The 6936-nt window shown below is 24.7% G+C and overlaps 1 long non-coding RNA gene across 1 annotated transcript; it reads right to left on the reverse strand.

Moving 5' to 3' along the window:
* Nucleotide 1: 1 nt before the first annotated feature.
* Nucleotides 2–2347, reverse strand: LOC107885086. The gene is made up of 2 exons (XR_001680320.2): nucleotides 2191–2347; nucleotides 2–144 (listed from the first exon to the last, which is right to left on the reverse strand). It is a non-coding gene; the product is annotated as an uncharacterized LOC107885086 (long non-coding RNA).
* Between the last annotated feature and the right edge of the window lie 4589 nt (nucleotides 2348–6936).

Below are 6936 nucleotides of genomic sequence, written 5' to 3' on the forward strand. Positions count from 1 at the left end.
GAAAGGGAAGTTGGCCTTCTCGGAAGCAGACGCGAATGCGCCTTTCACAGCAGGAGAATCTGTTTTCTCAGTGCTAGTGAGGCTGTCAAGTTTTTCAGCAAATGCTGTGGACACAACTAGGAGTCCTAGGAAAGCTGCTTGAATCTAGAAAAAAATATAACTTTTTTAGCTTAAATCAAATGATTGGTTTACATTATTTAATACACTAGTGGAAAATCAATTACGTTTTAGAATGTTACACACATTCGATTTAAATATAAAACACATTAAAATATAATATTACTAAGAATAGTTAGTTTTTAATAAGTTTATTTTTAAATTGACTCGGTGTTACAGTGTTAGATATATATTTTTAACCCCGAAATTTACAGATACTATGTTTGCCATTTCTAATTTGTTATTTATTTATATTCTTCTTATATTATCTAATAGTAATTTAATATATTAAATAATTTTTCGATATTAAAATAACAAATTATAACTGTATGAAATATTCAAATTAATTTTGTATTATACAAAGTGGATTCTTCATAAGCAGTTTAAGCGCACGTTAACCGAAAAACTTTTATTAAAAATATAATTTTACGGTAAAAATTAAAACAAAATATTATGGTAGAATATTTATATTAATAAGAATTTTTTTAATTTTTAATTTTTTTTACCAATTAATAAATTGTTTAATAAAAAAATTAATTTTTAAATAATGCTAATTATACTGTGGAGTATGAAATAATAATATTTTAATTGTTTATAAAACTAATTATTTACCAATTTCTAATAATTATTTTTTTGGGTACTTATGGTACAATATTAGGATCCAATAGTTTAGAAAAATATTGTATTCAATTGATTAATTGTAATTGGTTACGTTTACATGGGATAATAATTATCATGAAAACTTAATAAAAATAAAAATGTAAATAAAAAGATTAAATTAATAACAACTCAATAAACTTAATAAATTAACTGTTGTATATTGCGTGTGATTATATTATTATTTTGATAACTAATAATTAAGTAGTTCCTTTGTATTAGTTAGTTTTTTTAGGTAGGTTAATATAAAATTAATTTAGTCATAAGATAACACATTTTAGATAATTTCACTTGAGTCTAAATACTAAAGTTAAATATTAAAGTTTAAATAAATGGTAGATAATGCCATAATGGTATGCTATCAAAAAATGGCTGAGAAATGTACTATATAAGTATAATATAAATAAATTTAAAAAATGGTACCTAAATTGAATATTATTTATCTTAAAAATCTAAATTAAATAATCTAAATTTAACAATATTTAATAAAATAATCAATTAGAATCAATTTAAATATTAAAGTTTAAATAAATGGTAGATAATGCCATAATGGTATGCTATCAAAAAATGGCTGAGAAATGTACTATATAAGTATAATATAAATAAATTTAAAAAATAGTACCTAAATTGAATATTATTTATCTTAAAAATCTAAATTAAATAATCTAAATTTAACAATATTTAATAAAATAATCAATTATAATTAAATAAATTAGTTAATTTATAAACATATAATTAGCAAACATATTTTATAAAAAATAAATCAGTAGTATATAGAAAATAAAAATAAATTGTCAAAGAAACTATTAATATTATCTAATATTGTATAACTTGTGATTTATAAACATTTTTATTTAATAAAGCAAGAAAAAATATTTGCTCAACTACTTTTTCGAATTACCTAGTACATATAGGTAGATACCTAATTTATACTATACTATACTGATAAAACAAAAACGATTTCTTATTTTATTTCTTAAATAAATTAATATGCTTACAAGCTCCTAGCATAAAATAATGATCAAACTAACGGTTTACTAACGGTTTACTAACTGTTATTGGATCCATATAAATAATACATTTTTATTTTAAAATAAAATAACTAATCAATTAAACTTAATTTTAAAAATATAATTAAACTTTTGGACGATGTTTGAGTTTAAGAATTAAAATTATTTGTTAAATTTATAAGTATTCATGATTTTTTTTTTCAATCACCGAAACTATTTTAGACAAATATAATATAAAAACGAATAGTCGCATTTTATGTTTAAAAATAAAAAATAATAGTAATATTTAGTTAAAAACAATTGTATTCAAATAGAAGTGTAGGTACTAAGAATATAATTATAGAAATAATAGTATGTTGAATCTCACCATTGCACGTGGAGCCATGCTTGTTGTTGGTTCTCTTCAATCCAGCGACTGATTGACTGGATACCTTGTTGAACACCAGCCTTTACTATATATATCTGCGCTTCTTCTTGGACAGTATCCAGCAAAATTGCTGTCGAAAACCAGTAATCCGGGATGGGAGAATTTTTTTCGAACTCTAACGCGACTAGCTCCTCCCACCAATAAATTGTCGATCTTCGTTCAACCGCTGTTTTATCAGTGTTTTTTATTATGATTTTTTTTTCATATATATAAATCTATTTTTTTTTCGCGTTTTTCGCTCATCTCGTACAGTAAACCGGTTGTTTACGCTAAGTCAAGGGTGCACAGCTATGGACTCCGAAGGATCGGTGGCCTCGTCGACCTTCGAACACTACGACCATATCCCCTTTCACACACCGGGTACCTTGCAGCGTATTCTCATCTGATCCGCACACTTAATCTTTTTGCATTTGCTCCCTGGTTATTAAAATATTATTGTAGAATATGTGCCTCCGTACCAAAGGAACATTATTATATGAAATAATTGACAACAGGTCGTCCGCCACACATTTCTTGTGCATTAAATTTAATACATTTTGTCGACTGACATTTTTCAAAACGAAGTGTTTTCGTATAATCTGTGAGTGTTATAATTTTCTGTCTAAAATGTATACTACTGTTGTACCTACCTTAGAATAATGTATGATAATTCTCAGATATTGTAAAAAAAAAATAATCAGCGATAACTTAGGTTTCGTTCTGTTTTAATGTGTAAATAACATATTTCAAAAAAATATTTATAGTTTATCAAAACACAATCACTTTAATATTTTAGTAGACGAAAAGTTAAAACAAATTTTTATATTTCTATTTCTATTAAACTAATATAATAAGTATAGTTACTAAGTTTAGCCCTAGTCTAACATTATTTATTATTGCATTCATTAAACAAAAATATTCTGCTGGATAGCTTAAATTATCCATAAATATAAAACAATAGGTTTCAATACTTATCATGTAATAGCTGTAAAAATTGAATAGCAATACTTAACATTCTCATAATTAAAATTACTTTATTGGATATTGACTTAATTTTACATAAATAAGTATTCATGATTTTTTTGTTTTGATAATTTGATCGAATATTTATAAAATATATGATTTAAACTTTAAACTATTTACAGTAAATTACAATCAAAATGTTAATAATTTTAGAGCGAATTTGGTCAAGGCAAAAGTTCATATTATTGAATTTAATAAGCTGTTATATTATTCTGGATCTACGTTGAAGTGGTATGAATAAATATAAGTATACCTATAAGAAAATATTTTTAAAACCGGTCGAATTGTGTAGGTGTACCAAATAAATAGCATACATTATAGTTTATGGTTCCATACGCCTTCGTGGTTACGAAGTTTCAAGTATATTGCCAAATTCTAATAATCGAATAACCAACATAACAATAATGGTTAGCATTTAACATTAATAATTATGTGTAATTAGCTCAATATATTTTAACAACGTAGTAGTGTAATACACAAAATGTATAATATATAGCCATAATAAATTATAATTTTACTTGTATATTTTAAGTAGACATTTCAAAAGAAATTATGCCTAGTAAAAAAGAAAATCAATTAAAATTTTAACTGCTATTCATTGATTCTGTTATCTTAGTTTTATATCTTAAACAGTAAATAATAGTAGATTAGGCTAAACAATTATCTCTATAATTTTATTCAAACACGTGTATTCTATATTTACTTTAAATTAAATTTATCATGGGCTAATTCAAACCCTATACAATCATCATGATTTTAAATTATATCAATCAAATGGTTTTTAAGATGGTTATTTTTTAGTGGAAAACATTTAATTAAACATATTATATAAATAGATATATTATTATTAATAAGATGATAAAGATGTTATATAATCGTATATATTATATAGCATTTTATATAAGATACCAACATGTCTGTGATGTAAATGCATCCATTGAACATTGTTATCTCATTTATAAATATAATATCTACTTAAATAGATACGAAAATAATTAAATTGAAAAGTTGAGTAATAACTGTACCTTTTAATTATTTAATATGTATATCAATTATCGATGTTTGAAACTATGTTTTTTAAACAAATTGTAGTCAAAGAGTCATAAAACGATTAACGAGTGTCGTATCACTTAATGAATTATTTATAAAAATTGACTCTATAGTATTATTGTTATTTTTTTAATGAAAACTTTTCATTTCTTCTATCGTATCTATTTAACTTTTCATAGCCTTCGTTATTTTTACTTAAAAAAAATATGTGATATTAATTTTATAGTTTACAACATTATTATAATAATATTGTTTGCTGATTAAGAACCTGATAGTGGGTATTAGGACCCTATCGGCTAGGTCATAAGCACATTTACACTAAAAGCCTACAATTTAGTAGCAACTTACAAGGCCCTTTCATCCATTTTAAAAATATCCATAATTAATTACATAATTGATTAAATGTTAATATTATGTTCTATAACTTCCATGCAATACAAAAACTATAATTACCTATAACTTATAAGTAATAAAATATTTAACTTATTATGGACAAAAAAAAAATTGAATAAAATTTGAATAGGTATTTAAATTATAATTTGATACATTTTTTTGTTTTTATTACCTAATAATATTGTGTAGTGTATTTAATACGATTGACATGTGTTAATTATTGTTAACATGTGTTAATTTACATCTGCACAATGACTAAATAAAATAGGTAGGCGCTATTTTTTCAATTTAAAAAATGTTGATAGATACTCAAATTTAATTTAATTTTCCGGCCAAATTTTTCTTGGGCTTACGGGAAATTGTATACTTTGCCTCCTCTTTGGCTCCGCATCGACTTGACTTGATTTGTATTATACCCAATTTGTGTGTAACAAGTAATAACATATGGTCACAGGAATTATTATCATAACATGGTAATTGCCTACCACTGATATTTTGTTTGTAATTTCTGATCGACTATATATATACAATATACATGTGTCACAAATATGTGTTTTTTGTACTCGTATTAAAATTCTGAAAGTGTAATAATTTTTAACCCATTATCTTTTTTCATTTCATAATTTTGTGTTAAATTTTAAATTATTATAATAATTTCATAACAAATTTCCATTGATCATGTATTACACAATTTTAATGCAACAATGTCCCACTAATCCAGTCTTTATTTTTTTTTTAATCACCTGTTTTGTAATATATTTATTTCAGTTTTATTTTTTTTGGTCAATTATGAGATTTTCTTAAATAAATTATTCGAAAATGTGTTTTCATTACTATGAAATTATATATTTAGCGATAAAGTACTTCTGACATAAATAACATCGATATACTGTTTTAAATATAATATAATATTTATCAATTGAATATCATCTGAATTCAAGTTCAAAAGTTAATTTTTTATCTTATAATTATTAATCATTATGGTTTATGTAGAACTAAGTTGGGTGCAAAACCGTTTAAATTTGTATTTTATCTTTGGTACGTAGGTACACGTTTGGTCGATTTCTTCGTTACTCCATTCTAGTGTCCATATTTATAATATTGCGTCTTCTTCTTCTTCTGTTTCTTCTACTTCTACTTCTTCTTTTGGACCGCGAGTTGTACAGGGAAAAACCGGTTTCCTATTGCTGTGCAAATACTCTTTTGTTCGGCGGACGTTTTGCATTTTTATTACAATAAAATACATAATTTAACATACGAAGACACGTCTGCATATTTTCAAATACTAAAACTATTTTTAACGTTTGTCATATTAGGTATATAACTAATTGTGACGGATGTTTTGAGAGACAACTTGATGTTTAATAATGGATATATTCAATGGTACGATTTTCATACGTTTTTATCGCACAGACTATTATAAATCGTTTTGTCGAAATTCTGATCGAAAGTCCTTAAACAATATTTTTCATTACTCGTCTCGTGATATTATTATGGTGTATCTTTACACTCGGCTATAACCATGGAATGTTATAGGTACCTCCCTATTATATTATTGTGCTACTGTAGTATAGCATTATAGCGTTGCACAAGTTATGTCTGTACGCATAAGGATTTGTCATCATTTTACTCGTAGTTAATAAATCATAAAATAAAATATCTCAATGGGTAATATTAAAAATCAGAGTAGAATGGGTAGAGTTTAATATTGTTCGTATGAGTTGTTTGTAATAATATAGTAATTACTAGTTTGTATAAAAGTCAATGTTAAAAACCACTATATATAAAATTAACGCATGTATTCGACATTATGTTTTGTCTATATAAATGTACTTTTACTTGTTACACTAGCCTGTTTATAGGTGACGATTTGCTATTTGCTATAGAAATAAAAACCAACGACACAAAAATTTAATAAAATTCCTAAGTATATGTAGTATGCGGATATTTTTCCTCTGTACTATAATACCAGAAAACATAATATCTATATGATTGCTCAGTAAATTTTCCTTGCATAGGAAAAAATTCTAGTGTGGCATGCTACTTACGATGTAAACGAACGACATATTATAACAAATCTAATAACGTGTTAAATTTAATTAAAAACTTTCAAACACTATAACACGCCAATTTATTGATTGTTTGGCAGCTAATTCAAACGGCATCGCAAGTATTAATTAATTCGAATAAAAATGCCAACAAACTATGTTGTACTGGTCATAATGGTTTATGTACCTTTAT

The sequence above is a fragment of the Acyrthosiphon pisum genome, chromosome A1, assembly GCF_005508785.2.
Source record: "Acyrthosiphon pisum isolate AL4f chromosome A1, pea_aphid_22Mar2018_4r6ur, whole genome shotgun sequence".
In the NCBI taxonomy this organism is placed as follows: Eukaryota; Metazoa; Arthropoda; class Insecta; order Hemiptera; family Aphididae; genus Acyrthosiphon; species Acyrthosiphon pisum.